The sequence below is a fragment of the Eretmochelys imbricata genome, chromosome 2 (assembly GCF_965152235.1).
Source record: "Eretmochelys imbricata isolate rEreImb1 chromosome 2, rEreImb1.hap1, whole genome shotgun sequence".
Lineage (NCBI taxonomy): Eukaryota > Metazoa > Chordata > Testudines > Cheloniidae > Eretmochelys > Eretmochelys imbricata.
The window spans coordinates 43671033-43686116 of record NC_135573.1 but is presented as its reverse complement, the minus strand read 5'-3'; the positions used below and the strand labels follow the sequence as shown (position 1 = coordinate 43686116).

Below are 15084 nucleotides of genomic sequence, written 5' to 3'. Positions count from 1 at the left end.
GGGACCCAATCCTGCAAACCTCCATTTATAATAGGGCTAGCATACTCTTTCCATTCCCAAGCCTGTACCAACACGTCCCCTCAGAAACCACCCTACCCACACAAAGTTTTGACCGCCTCAAAAAGGGATGTGTTCCAGACACTCAATGAATTTTGATGGAGACTTCATTATTGCTATTTACTTTACATGGAAGCCACTCAGATACTGCAATGATGGACAGCAGTATAAAAGCAATAGATAGATAGTCTCATTGAGGGGACTACTTGTATGAGTAAGAATTTGTAGGACTGAGCCCTTGTATCATAATTTACTAAAGCAATCAAATTCAAGGAACGCCATTCATTTTGGTTATCATCATAGCTTCAACTTCAGCAAACTTCATTTCTTCCATATCATATGGACCATGTTGACAGAAAGCATGAGCTCAGAGACCCCACTGCTATTTTCCTAGCACATTACAAGTATGTTTGTTTTCTCATCCAATTTTACTTACAACAGTCCACTCTGAATGACTTGACCAATTCAGGAACACATTTTAACAAGCTCCCTTTATTTGTTTTTCCATGGAAACTTTCATTGGTATACTCATGGAAAAAAAATAAGTAACATTATACAAACATCCTCCTCAGAAATAAAAGCTGCCTATGTTACTTTGTGAAGCAAACAGAAAAATTGGTCTCATTCAGGGAAATGCTGTATTTTCAAAATGGAACACTGGAGTTACAGGTGGAAACCTCCTAACTAGTATGTGTGTAAATTAATAATTGTAGTGCAGTCACTTGCAACACTATTTCTGTAGCACAAGAAATAATCTCTCCCACAAAATCATACTCTGTGTGTCCAGTGATTTTAGTACAAGAGGAGTATTGTGGCTCCCTGCATCAGGGTGCACAATAGAGAAATACACACTCCTCCTCAGAGGGAAGTCAGAGTCGAGGGCTGGTACTAGGGGTGCCCACACTGCACTGTATTAAAGGATACAGCAGCTGCCACACCTGCATGTACTCACCCAGGGGAGTTCTGTGTCTATCTTTGCAGGGAGAACATCGTCACCCACTGTCCAACATAGCAGTGGTTTTAAAAGCCAGAACTTCCACCCATCTGCACTTCTAAAGGGCCTGTGACTGGCTAAATAAATGCTCTCCAGTTGGTTTAAAATAGTGGGACTTGCTCAGACGTGACCATGCTCTTAGGGGTAGTCATAAATGATGAGGAAGTGTCAATAGCAAGAGAGGGAAAATTGTTTTTGTAGTGAGACAACCACTCTCAGTCCTTATTCAAGCCCAAATTGATAGTGTTAAGTTTGCAAATGAATTGTACCTCAGCAGTTTCTGGCTCACTACAAAAGCAATTTTCCCTCTCTTGGTATTGACACCTCCTCATCAATTATTGGGAGTGGACCACATCCACCCTGACCTAACTGGCCTTCAACATTGGTTCTCCACTTGTAAGGTAACTTCCTTCTCTTCATGTGCCAATATATATTTATGCCTGTTTTTGTAATTTTCACTCCATGCGTCTGAAGAAGTGGCCTTTTTACCCACAAAAGCTTATGCCCAAATAAACCTGTTAGTCTTTAAGGTGCCACCGGACTCCTTGTTGTTTTTGTGGATACAGACTAACATGGCTACCCCTCTGATACTTGATATCAACCTCTTGAAATATGTTTGAGAGGAATTCCTCTTCTGTGTCATAAGGTTGCCAAGTATCCAGCATGGAACCTTTAAATATGATAAATATTTTGGTCACAAGGGAATTTGGGAGGGGCAGATTGTGATCCAGAAGACTCACACTGATTTCAAAGGACTTTGGATCAGACCCTGTGTGATGGTATTTTATAGATCCCAGCTACCCCTTAGCACCCTAATAATGCCCACAGATCTTCTGACTCACTAGGGTATGTTGTGACATTTACAGCAGAAAGAAAAGGAGTACTTGTGGCACCTTAGAGACTAACCAATTTATTTGAGCATAAGCTTTCGTGAGCTACAGCTCACTTCATCGGATGCATACTGTGGAAAGTGTAGAAGATCTTTTTATACACACAAAGCATGAAAAAATACCTCCCCCCCACCCCACTCTCCTGCTGGTAATAGCTTATCTAAAGTGATCACTCTCTTACAATGTGTATGATAATCAAGTTGGGCCATTTCCAGCACAAATCCAGGTTTTCTCACCAGCATATTTATCTCCTGACTGAAGAAGTTTTGCTTGCATATTTATAATTTCTCTGGCATGTTTTGTAACTGATTTTTAAAGTGAGAGAGGTTTGTAACTGTATGATGTGGAATACGATGCCTTTAGAATTTGCATGAGTTCTAGTTTGTCACAGATGGATCTTTTTGCACCTCTTAATGTCACAGGGTCCAATCCCGGGAGAGGCTGGAAGGTGGTAGGTTCCCTTGCCTCCCTCTGAAGTCAGTAGGGGTTGAGGGAGCTCCTCATCAGCAGAATTGGGTCCTTTCTTTCAAGCATGAGAGCAATTAATATTTCTCTTTCGGAAAGATCTGTTTCTATAATTGGAGCAAATAGAAGGTTTATACTTTATGTAAGGACTGAATTTAGCTGTTAGTTACACATGTATATCCTACATTGACTTCAACAGAGTTACTCCAGATTTACATCAGTGTGTCTGAGAGCACAATTTGGCCCTATATGTTATATATTCTTTAAATAAAATATTCGGGGTATTTTCCCTTTATTCTTTGGGTTGTCTTGTCCGAAGTAGCACTGGGCTGCTTGAAGTTGTATTTGTTGAACACCCTCGTTTAATTTTTCTACAAATATCAGACCACAAATGCATCAGATATATTTTAATTTTGTTTAGTAACTTCAAAAACAGGCCAGCTGAATGCTCCTAACGAGGGCAGAATGCCCCATTACCTGCTGGTTTCAGTTTTCCATTATGCTGTGGGCAGCAGCCCCTTAGTGTTGTTCTGGTCACTCTATCATCAGGGTGTTCTCCAGTCTGTCCAGAACTGATGTCATGCTCTATGCAGTCCATTTTGTCCCCAGGTAAGGGGTGGGCTAGGGGAGAAAAAGGGCAGGTTAGGGCATGGCTGGAGCAGTGTCTCTGTCTATTTTGTTCCAGTGTGATGGCTCAGAGAAGGCTATTACAAGCCACATAATTTACAGCTGGCCTAAGGTGCAAGAATTAGGAAGGAACAAGAAGAATGGAAGATCTTGGCCCTGTATCTACTACAAAGGTGCTGGAATGTTGTCCTTGTACATGCTTTGAGTAGTCAAATATTTCTCAAGGAAGCAAATTGCTGAGTAATTAACTGGTATTACAGAAAATAGAAACTACTCTAGTATGTTGGCAAGTTTTTCCCCTATCAAAGCTCCATAAGGTAGGCGAAAAGGACTCTTCAGAAAGAAGTCCTCACCCTCCAAGAGCTACTTGGCATCAACAAATGAATTCAAAGTGTGTTTACATTGACCTGTCACAAGGTGAATTTAGATGTGTTACCATTGCTTATACTTCTGAAGTATGGGTTTGATTTGTGAATGCTCAGTGTTTACAGCTGGGAAAGTAATCTGGGTAAAACAAGAGGAGGGAGTTATTCTTTGTCAGCTAAGTAACTCTAAAAAGAAAGATAATATGCAAGTCTTAGTAAGGCAGCTTGGGTGAATAGCCTAATTTAGAGGATCTGTTGTTTTCATTGTAATGACAGATTATATTTTTCTACACAATGAGATCATTTTATTATAACATTTGAAATATAAACTAAAGCCAAAGTAGCAATTGGCTTTTTCCATGCTGATGTAAAGGCTGGTTTAGTATTTTATAGACTGAGAGCTTGGGGGCACAGTGGGGTGGTCCATTATGTGGATACACTGATCTCTACACCTCAGTAGTGACTGTGCAAGGCCTCAGGTGACACTGCAGCCCCACAGGCTGTAGAAATAGCAGCAGAGCAAGTGCACAGTTGCTCTGCACTTAGTTGCTGGGCTGACTGGGAGGATTCCTTCCCTCAACTCCTCTGAGATCCACTGTGAATAGCCCATCTACTCTGGCTGTGTGCGCAGTGGAAGGCAGGGATTATCTGGCAGTTAGGCAAATAGGAGTGAAATGGATGTTTTAAAATTTAAATCTTTTGCAACATCTCTCTCCATTTTGGAATGTTGATTTTTTTGCCCTCACGTTCTGCAAACACATACAGAATCCCGGGCAATCAGCAGAAAACTACCTATGAGATCAGTCAACGCACATTTGTAGTGCAGAGGTCGATATACATTGAAAAGGAAAGAACAGCTGCACAGTGCCCATTATTAAATAAAAAATGGAGTGCCAGGAGTATTTACAGCTTGTAAAAGAAAAACCATGTTGAATATGCTTGAAGTTCTAGGAACAACCTAAACAATTGGTGTAAAACAAACACATGGCATGCAGCCAGAAACCTGTCAAATCAAAACACCCAAATGAGTGCTCTGCTTTCTTCCTGCAGGGGGTTCTGTGCATGAGGAGCACATAACAGCAACAGATGGACTATTGCGTAAGACAGCCAGCCCTGTTCAGATTTCCAGTTTATAGCGCTGAGTGAGCCATACGCTATACGTAAATTTCTCTCCAGTGCATGCCATTTTACCCAGGTCTCTCTGTTTCTCCTTTAACATCTGGTTCCATTTATTTCTTCTGTGTTAAAATGGTTGGTGGGGATAGGGAAAGATGAGAACATACACAATTATAAGAACAGAAAAAAGCCATCTAGCCCAGCATTTATGGTCAATCTTAATCCCACCATGTTGGTTTTTTTCATGCTCCTTAATCGTTTCCTTCTCCAGAAACAATCTATGTGATCCTGTATTGCCTTCTCAGTAACTTATTCCAGATGGTCAGTTTTGTGCAAAATAGTTCTCTTTTAGCTTTCCATTTATTCCTAGTTTCCTCATTTTTACATCATGTCCCCTAGTTTTTGAACCCTTCTTCCCTATCATCTTTCTTACTCTCTGAAACTATTTGTGTCACAGAGAAAAATCTCTCAAATCCACAATTCCAGCCATGTAAACCTAATGAGGCTTCCTAATTTTTAAATGGAGATATGGGATACAGGTTGGGGTGGGGGTGCAGAGACAGTTTTAAGGGTGGCCAATGAGTGTGAATTCAGCATTACTGCTAACAGAAGTTCTCAGGGTGCTGTTTTTGTTGTTAGCAACAAAAGAGAAAATAGAATGTTTGAATTAAAATGTTTCAGGTATTCTGTATATGGATTCATTTTTCACTAACCTCCTAGAATTTTCTGGACCTTTGTAGAATCTTGTGGAACCTTCCAGACTTTCAGAGAACTACATTTTCCTCAAACCTCCAAGAATGTTATCAGTCATGCCCTTGCAGATATATAAGGGGTAGGGCGTCACAATACAGTTAGTGAGATATAAGAACAAAGTGAAGTAAAGTGAAAGCCCAACTGCGATATTGTGAGCCTTATTTTGATTGACCTTATGGCAAGGAAGGCTCGGCAAAGCTAAGTACTGTGCTGTGATAAGGGACTGCACTCCTGACATTAGTCACAGTGAAAAGAAGTCATTTACAGTAAGATTTGTTTATGATGAGGATGGCTGTATCCAAGTAAAGGAACACTTTACCTGTTTCTGGTCTGTGGCTGACTCTACTGGAAAAGGCCCAACAGAATTGTTTATGAACATTTTTAATGAGAATAAAATAAAGCTTCAGGACTACCCGTGGCCACAACTCTGACAATGGCATGAACATGAAGGGAAGAAACAGTGGTGTTCAGGCAGGGATCCTTGAGCTTTCTTCATGCTTTGTGGCTGCCATTCCCTCAACCTGGTTGTGTCAGATGTAGCATCATCTTCTTTAGATTCAGTATCTCTCTTCAGAGTACTGCAAAGGATATACATCCTGTTTTCAGTATCAGCTATCAGGTGGAAGATCCTCATGGACAATATTACAAATCTGCCCGTGAAGCCATTTAGTGACACTCGCTGGGAGAGCCGCATTGATAGCATAAGGCCAGTGAGTTACCAAGTGACTGAAGTTTCCGACGCTCTGATGGAACTGGTGTAGTTGAATAAAGCTGAGGCTGGAATCTGACATGTGGCACAAAGCCTCGCAAACCAGATCACTGACTTCAAATTTCTGGTCTCAGTTGTGGTTTGGCACAATATCCTGTTCCAACCAAATCTTGTAAGCAAGGTATTATAACCTCAATCGATGGACATCGCGACCACTACTACTTTGCTGAGAAGCTGCCTTGATTTCATTGTGGCCTACAGAGACAACAGATTTGAAGATGCCATCACTGCTGCCAAAGAAATGGCAGAAAACTTAGGAATTGAGCCTCTTTTCAAGGAAATTCATATTCATCTCAAGAAGAGGCAGTTTGGTTACAAGGCCAGAGAAGAGGTGATGGAAAACTCAGAAGAAAAATTCAAGAGGGAGTTTATTTGCTAACTCATTGATATTGCTCAAGTGTCCATCAAAAAAGGTTTGGACAAAGGAAGCACCACAAAAAGATCTGGGGTTTTTGTCTGACCTTGGTAAGCTGCCAGCAGACAGGAAAACATTCTTGAATAATTGTACGGATCTTTGCTGACACATGGGGAATGTTCAGATGTCAATGATAAAAACCTCTGTGTCAAATTGGACAATATCTGTCACATTTTGCCACATGGGAAGCACTCTCCACTCCAAGTTCTCCAGTTCATTCATGACGCAGAGCTGAAGGACATTTTTCCTAACGTGTAGAGAGTTTTGAGGATTCTGCTCACTCTGCCGGTCACAGTTATGAGTGGAGAGCACAGCTTTTTGAATCTCAGGCTCATTAAAACATATCTTTGATCAACGATGGCCGATGAGAGATTGACATTGCTCGCTATTTTATCACTTGAAAATGCCATTGGCCAGACTTTGGATCTCTCTGATATTTTGCTTCAGTTCATGAGGGCAAAGGTGAGAAAAGCAACCTTTTTAACTAAAGGACTAGGGTTAACACATTCTAAGGCTGTCACTTACTGTAACACTATTTAATATGGGTCCATCCAATGTTGGCGCACAGTTCAGTTTCTTGATGTTAGTCCATTTCAGTTATTCTTAAAATTAAAAAGTGTCTAGAAGCTTAGAGGAAACAATTTTTTATTTGCTTATACATGGCATGAATAAATACAGATTTACAGATCCTAATGTGCACATTTATCATCTTATATGACAGGGATAAATCATGCATGCAAACCGTGCATCAAAGTCATGAAATGGGGTACAAATGCAATACAAAAATAAGGTATTCAAAAGTTTAACAAATGGAGGGGTGGAGGCACTGAAGACGCTCCTTGCCTGGGGCGCCATTTGCTCTAGGGCCAGCCCTGGCAAAAAAGAAATGTTAAGGTTTTTAAGTAAAGATTAAATAGAATTATTTAATCTTAAAATTAAATCTCTCCTCCCACACAATATTTTATGTAAATTAAAAATGATGTATAGTAAAATGTTGGATAGTATACTGCATGCTCTGTACAGTTCAAAATGAATAAGCTCTTTAAAAAGGGAAAACATGTTAAACATAACAGTGCATTTTGCAAGCCTCTTATCTTTTAGGGATATTTTAGAAATGGGATTTTATTTTTCCAGTCTATTTTCCCTTTATCTCTCTATTTACATTGCCCATAGTTTATGGCTACATTACTGCTTTCTGTCCTACACCTAGCAGATCATGCTGATAACATTTTAAGCAAAAGGTTTGCTTGGTGTTTCAGGGATCATATGACTTAGGGTAACTTTAGATTTTAAACAGCCAGTGTTTGAAACATATGCTGTTGGGTCTGACAAGCTCAAATTCTAAGCGTTACTATTAACAAGGTCACAAATATCCCAGGTTTGACTTTTAGCAAAATATCCCTTTCAGGTGTGGGAGAGTTTTTTATGCACTAAGGATCCGATGAAGTGAGCTGTAGCTCACGAAAGCTTATGCTCAGATAAATTTGTTAGTCTCTAAGGTGCCACAAGTCCTCCTTTTCTTTTTAAGGATACAGTGTGGACCATGAATGAGCTGAGCAGCAGTACGTTTACTTTTTGAACACTTCACTAGCCAGTCAGAATGCTCTCTTATTTCTGGTGTTTTTAACATATACATTAAACTGATGTGGAGTTGTAACAGTTACTTCAGTATATCTTTTCCTAAGGAAAAAATATATATTTTTCCTTTTTATCTGCCAGCCAGGTTGAAGAGGTAGGAATATTTGCTAACTGTTCAAGATTCAGAATTTCCATTCTGGAGGTCAATGACAATGCAGGAATTAAGTAAAATGGCTGAGACACAGTTATGTAAGTCTTCTGGCAGTAAAACTTGGTGGAAAAAGCAAAACTCGTGCTGAATCTTGTTTCGATTATGTGTTAAGAATCCCAAGACAAATAGGAAAACTTCCTCTGGCAAGTATTTGAGTGTTGTTATTACATTGTTTTATCATCTTTTCTATTGTTTTAGCTCACAGTGGTTTTAAGGAATCCACAAATGCAGACTCCGGAGAAGAGAACCTTATGAAAGCCAGCTAGTTTCTGTGAAAATGTCATGGTTTGATGAAACTGTGACACTGAAGGTAGTTCATTTTCCTCTCCTTTTATACATTCCCTTTTCAGTTTCTTCTCCATTCCCTCTGTACCACTTTTCCTCTTTTCCTTTCCCCTTCCTGCTTTCTGTTCTTTCTCAGCAAACCCCTCCTCTTCTCCCTCACACTCCCCTTCCTTAGGACTTGCCTTCTCAGAAGGCTATACACTGGTGGCGTTAGAAAGCAACATAATTAACTCACTTGTGAATGTTTGAATTTCCATGCTTTAGAAGGCAGTGTTTATAAGCTCACACACAAATGCGTGCAAGCAAGTTATTATATCAGAGCTGTGTGTGATGGGTCAGTATTTTTCCACAATGTTTTTCATGGGTATTTTTAGCATTTCTGGTGAGTTCATGTCTGTCAAATTTAACTTATCCCCAAAACTTAATGAAATGACCATTTTGCTTATTACATGAAATTCTGAACTTCAAATACTGAAGCCACTTTTCAATCAAAAATGTCCTCCTTCTCAGTAGAAAATGAGCTGTTTACTGACTGAAAGAGGGCTTCGACATTTGCATCTAAAAATGTCAGATGTGTTCGTATATAATATGTGGGGGAAGAGGGAGGACAAAGATAAAATAAGTGGCATTTCGCCCAGTGTTATCTTTTATAGAGAACAATTAGGAGCATTTTATAAACACTCTGGCAGAGGGATAGATTTTTCAGTAAAGCATGGATTTCCTTAAAGAAGAAGGATGTTATTTAAAATCCATAGGATTTCAGATGGCAATAATTTTAAGGTAGATCAAACACTAAACCTACAGAAAATTACTTGACATTGTCCTTAGAAGTTTATTCTATGTCTGTTTCAAAAGCTTATGCCTTATGTCATTGGGTGTTACGAGATAAGTTTAAATGCGTAAGTCATGTATAGTAGGTTTATATGATATTTGGATATATGCAACATCTATATCTAAACTCAGTCATTTTTTTAAGCAAATGCTTTCATTTAAAGGAAAATAAGGTTGCTGCTCTATTTGAAAATAATGGAAAATATCAGAAAAACACATTTTTTCCTTCTTTGCTTTATTTGATTTTAACAATATTAACAATAATGTTAAAAATCCCTTTAAATCCTTAAAGGTTTCAAATTATAAACACAAAAGCCCGTTTAAATTCCTTTCATGAACTCATACCTTTGGCCTTTCTCCCCCTCCCATCTGAAACATGAGAGAAACAATAAATAACCTAATAACGATACTTACAACCTTATCTATAGCTCTCCAAGCACTTTACAAAGTCAGGTAGTCAGTATTGCCCCATTCTACAGATGAAACTGAGTTAAAGAGAGGTGAAGTGACTTGCTCCAGGTCACATAGGGAGTCAATAGCAGAACTGAGGCCATAACCCAAGTCGCCTGATTCTCATTCCCTGCACCACACTCCTGGTGCTATTTCAAGGTTCAGCATTTTCAAAAAGGTTCAGATTTGGCTAATTATTTTTTTTCTACCCCTAATTTCTATATCGCTAATGCCTATGATCTATATTCTCTTTCAGCAAATGGAAGAAATGACAGAGTGTGTCAGCCCTAGTTGTCTTGTTAGATCTCCAAGAGCTCCTGAATATCCAGGTAGCAGCCGTTTCCAAGAGCAATTTTTTGGCATTCGTATTACTTGACAAATAAGTTTGCATCCTTTTCTTTCAGACGCAGACCTTGACAGGGTTATCCAGGTTTTGTCATCTTGCGGCTGGATTACTGCAGTGCACTCTGCGTAGGACTATACTTGAAATCCATCCAGAGGGCGTATCTAGAGCAAAATGCAGGATATTAAGCATTACAAGAGGTCAGAAAATGGGGAAAGAGGCCGTTTCTGCTGAAAATTTGGATTTTTCAGTGAAAAATCAAAAACTATATTTTTGATCAAACATAGAAAATAAAAATTTTGATTTTGGAATGCCTCTGCTGTGATGGCTTATGAGCATTCCAGTCTGGGTTCCTCAGGCTCCCATTCTCTTCCATGGCCCAGACTTCCTGGCTAGACTACAATCTCCCAATATTAGGGTGACCATACATCCCCTCCCAAAACCCCCAAATAGCATCCCAGTACACCCACACCCCTCCAGCACCTCCCAAAATAAATACCCCCTCCAACACCCCCCTCACTGTACCCCCCTACAGATTCCCCCGCAGCAGTGTCCTCTATTTGGGAACTTGAAATATGATAACCCTACCCATGATGCAGCATGGTCTCCCCTTTTGCTGAGCCCCTGTAGTGTGTCATTGGAGTCCCTGGCCATGAAGCATCATGGGAGATGTAGTCTGAGAGAGGAACCAAGCCCAAAGAAGAGAATGGGGGCATGGAGCAGCTGAACTACAATCCCCATGAGGCACTGTGGCAGTATTTACAAACCAAAAGTTTTTGGTTTTCAGTCAAAACATTAAGTGTTTAGGTTTTGGTTGTTTGTTTGTTTTGAGGGCGGGTTACAAAAAGAGAAAATCTTCCACAGAAAGCAGGCTCTTTTTGTGAAAAAGTTTGTTTAGTCTAAAATCCAATTTTTTATCATAAAACAGTTTTGACGGAAAATTCCCAACCAGCCTCCATAAGCATGTTATACTTGTCTATAGTCCATACTAGCTGCCCATAGATTTGTGGGTGAAGTTAAGGGTGCAGTGGTGTAACAAGGTCCCAGAGGGTCTTGGTGCAAGAATAAATAGGGGGCCCTTTCACGATTCCAAAATCCTCCCCCTTACACTCCCCGACAGCCCTAATCCAGCCTCCCCATCCTCTAGTTCCTCTCCAGCCACCTCACATAATACATCTGGGCAGTTGTCCATCAGGGGGGAAAAAATCCATCCTGGCCCTTGCAGGTGACCTGCTGCAGCCCTAAAGCATGGAATTTGATTATAGTCATTGTCATAATGCAGAGCTGCTGGTGTTACGAGCCTGTTGAGGGCAATGCAGCGCTTCCTGTTCTCTCTGTGGCCCATGAAGAGAGGGAATTAAGAGGGAAATTAATAGATTTGCATATTCACAGAAAGAAGGGACCACCATAACTATCCATCCCTACCGCACACACACACAAGCCAGGGAATTTCTCCCAGAAACTGGATTAAAGCCTATTCTTTAGAATGCTGTGATATCTTATCTCAGTGTATCACAGCATTTTATGTTATTTTAAAGACTCCCAGCGATGGCGAGTCCATCACTTTGCCTGGTAAGCTCTGGTGTTTAATTACCCTGACTGTAATGCTCACATTCTGGGCACTAATATGCACTGGTGACTCTATGGAGTTCTCCCCAAGCTTGGGGAATGAACATATCATGAGTTCTGTCAATAAACTAGAGGGATTATGCAGCATTCCACTACAATAAACCCTTTTTATTTCCCTGATATCAAGCATTAAGAATGACTAATAGTCTTAATATTAAATTGAATAGGCAGTGGTTCTTCCCCCCACACACAAAAGAGTTTATCTTACTGTTTGCATTCACATTTTAGGTGGGCTGGCAACTATTTCACTTTTGTTTTTCTGAAGTTTTCAGTAGAATATTTGTACAAGTAGAAGTTATTGGCCCTGGAAACCAAAGTTCACTCACTGCTCATCTACAGGTATAATCAAAGTCTCAATGAGCTCTCCCCTGACATATAGTGATGAACGGGGGGGGGAGGGGGGGGGAAGACTTTAGGAGCAGATTATATTTGCATAGACACACTTACTCTGCCTAGAGGATCAGCAAATGGAGCTCCTTTGCCAAAGTAACCAATTTTGGCTGGTTTTGAGTTACAATTTCCTCTAGTATTAAATGCAAGGGTAATTAAATGTTGTCCTTATTGTATGAGTAAAGGGCAGCAGAACTGTACTTAGCCTGCCCTGACTGAGCGAGTCACCCTAAACTGAATCTAACTTGCTGAGAAGGGGAAGGATGCCAACTCCCAACAAAAGGGCATGGAGTTAGGTGTTCTTACCTAATGCAGAAATTGTGCTCGTAGTGAGGTTGCCTGTTACCTAGTGAAATTGCTGAGAGCTGGGCTAAATGGTGAAGCCTCAGGATGTGGCAGTACAGAAGTAACAGCAAGCAGTAGTGGCAGAGAAGCAGTGGTAGGCAGTAGCAATAAGCTAGTCACAGAGAAGTATGGTGGTAGCAAAGACATTCCTGGATGCCCCCTTTCAGGGATGGAATGTGAATGCACATCTGAACTCTATCTCTTTGCTGCTAAGAACAACCAAATGTGGGTGGGGTGGAGTGAAGGGAAAAGGGAATGGTGTGTTTAAAGGGCTGTTCATTTCTTGGACTACTACACTGCGAGGTGGGAAACAAAGACAAAGGACACTGCTCAAGGTACTGTGGGGTGGTTGTTTGCTTATGGCTACGTGCTTTTGAATCATGGTTGTGGTGTTTTTCCAAATTAGTGATGGGTTCCCTTTGCCTTTCAATAAGTTTTCTTTTATTATGCATACACTCAGTGCTTGCAAGTGGGGAAATGTTGCCTCTTAGAGCCTAGAGGTGGGGTCAAGCTAGTTCTGTTTTGTATTGTTGCTGCTGACACCACCTTGAAGAAGGGTTACACATGCAATCTATTATGAATAACCAGACGTAACCATCTTTATCAAACTCCTGTAGACATCAGGAGTGTTTCCATTGCCGAGGGACTAGACAGAGGCAGTCACGCTCCATAAAGTTTAGTCTGGTAATCTGTACTGTCTAGCTAGGTACTTATATGGCCCTGATTATGTGACTGCAAGCATCTCACAGTCTTTAATGTATTTATCCTAACAATACTCTTGTGAGATGAGGAAGTCCTGTTAACACACTTTTACACCTGGGGAACTACAGCACAGAGAGAATACTGCCTGCTGAGTATAACCCTTCCTATTTTAACCACTGCTCATAAGTGCAGTTGGGACTGAACTTTGGAAATTTACACTTGGAGATTGAGCTGGAACTCCCTTTCCCTCCCTATATCTTGGCGAGGGACATGGACTTATGATCTAGGGTTTATGTTTGGCTCGTTAGAGAGACAATGGCTCATCTTTCTAGTTGAAATTTGGATCCAGGATGGGATTCTGCAACATTCTCTGCAAAATTTAAGGATGTTTAGATCAAGAGTTTTAGTTTGTGCTTATCTGTGTTTCTTAAATAGTGTAGGTTTCATAGTAACAGCCGTGTTAGTCTGTATTCACAAAAAGAAAAGGAGTACTTGTGGCACCTCAGAGACTAACCAATTTATTTGAGCATAAGCTTTCGTGAGCTACAGCTCACTTCATCGGATGCATACAGTGGAAACTGCAGAAGACATTATATACACAGAGACCATGAAACAATACCTCCTCCCACCCCACTCTCCTGCTGGTAATAGCTTATCTAAAGTGATCACTCTCCTTACAATGTGTATGATAATCAAGTTGGGCCATTTCCAGCACAAATCCAGGTGTTCTTCCCTCCCCTCCCCCCCACAAACCCACTCTCCTGTTGATAATAGCTTATCTAAAGTGATCACTCTCCTTACAATGTGTATGATAATCAAGGTGGGCCATTTCCAGCACAAATCCAGGTTATCATACACATTGTAATGAGAGTGATCACTTTAGATAAGCTATTACCAGCAGGAGAGTGAGGTGGAGGGAGAGAAAACCTTTTGTAGTGGTAAACACCCATTTTTTCATGCTTTGTGTGTATAAAAAGATCTTCTATACTTTCCACAGTATGCATCCAATGAAGTGAGCTGTAGCTCACGAAAGCTTATGCTCAAATAAATTGGTTAGTCTCTAAGGTGCCACAAGTACTCCTTTAAATAGTGTAAATAGCTGTGATTATTGAAACAGAAATTTGACATACACGGAGTTAACACCACACAAGTAAGTGACACGAGAAAGCTCCCCTCCTTTGGAAAGAAAATGTTGTTCAATTTATATGCTTTCAGATTGCTTCTAAATAACATTTGTTTTTGCCAGAATGATTCCAGGAATTTTGCTAGCACAGCAAAATATATGACCTTTTTACATCACATATTAGCATTTCTAAGAAATGAAATCCTTTCCCTTTTAAAAATGACTTCATTTTTTAGATTTAGTTATGTACTTATCTTGGTAAAATCTAGGGTTCATAAAACTGATAAACTACTTTGTTAAGGTTTCATAACATTCAGGTGTTTTCTTGCCACTTGAATTGTAAGAGGAAAATATATTGGCCTTTTCTTAGAAAAGACTCTTAGTTATAATTGAAAATAGATCTGTTGGTAAAATGTCATTGAAGATGTAGTGTTTATCATTACAGGTAAAGCACAGCTCCTGTGAGTTTGTTTTTTCAAATCTACTTACAGTAATCCTAAAATGGTCTGTTTGTTATGTCCTTATCTGAAGCATATTGCTCTGAGGTCAGACAAGGAATTGAAACTGCATTCTATTGCCTTATATTTTCCCCTCTGGGATGTTGCCTTTTGATGCAGCACCTGAGGGCATTTGAGCAGCGGAATGAATTTATGCTTTCCAGCTTTTATGCATACATCCATTAAAAGTTATCCAGTTCATGCTTTTTATCTAAATTTGCATGGGCATAATGAAAACTGTACATACAT

At 40.1% G+C, this 15084-nt stretch overlaps 1 protein-coding gene across 3 annotated transcripts in view; it reads left to right on the top strand.

Moving 5' to 3' along the window:
* PDP1 (pyruvate dehydrogenase phosphatase catalytic subunit 1) overlaps window positions 1-10464 on the top strand; it is a 69357-nt gene extending 58893 nt beyond the window's left edge. For all 3 annotated transcript variants that reach the window (XR_013345092.1, XR_013345093.1, XR_013345094.1), the window contains exons 2-4: window positions 8439-8550; window positions 10063-10135; window positions 10211-10464. The gene's annotated coding sequence lies outside the window, so the exon portion shown is untranslated. The remainder of the gene's footprint in view (window positions 1-8438; window positions 8551-10062; window positions 10136-10210) is intronic.
* The last annotated feature ends 4620 nt before the right edge of the window (window positions 10465-15084 follow it).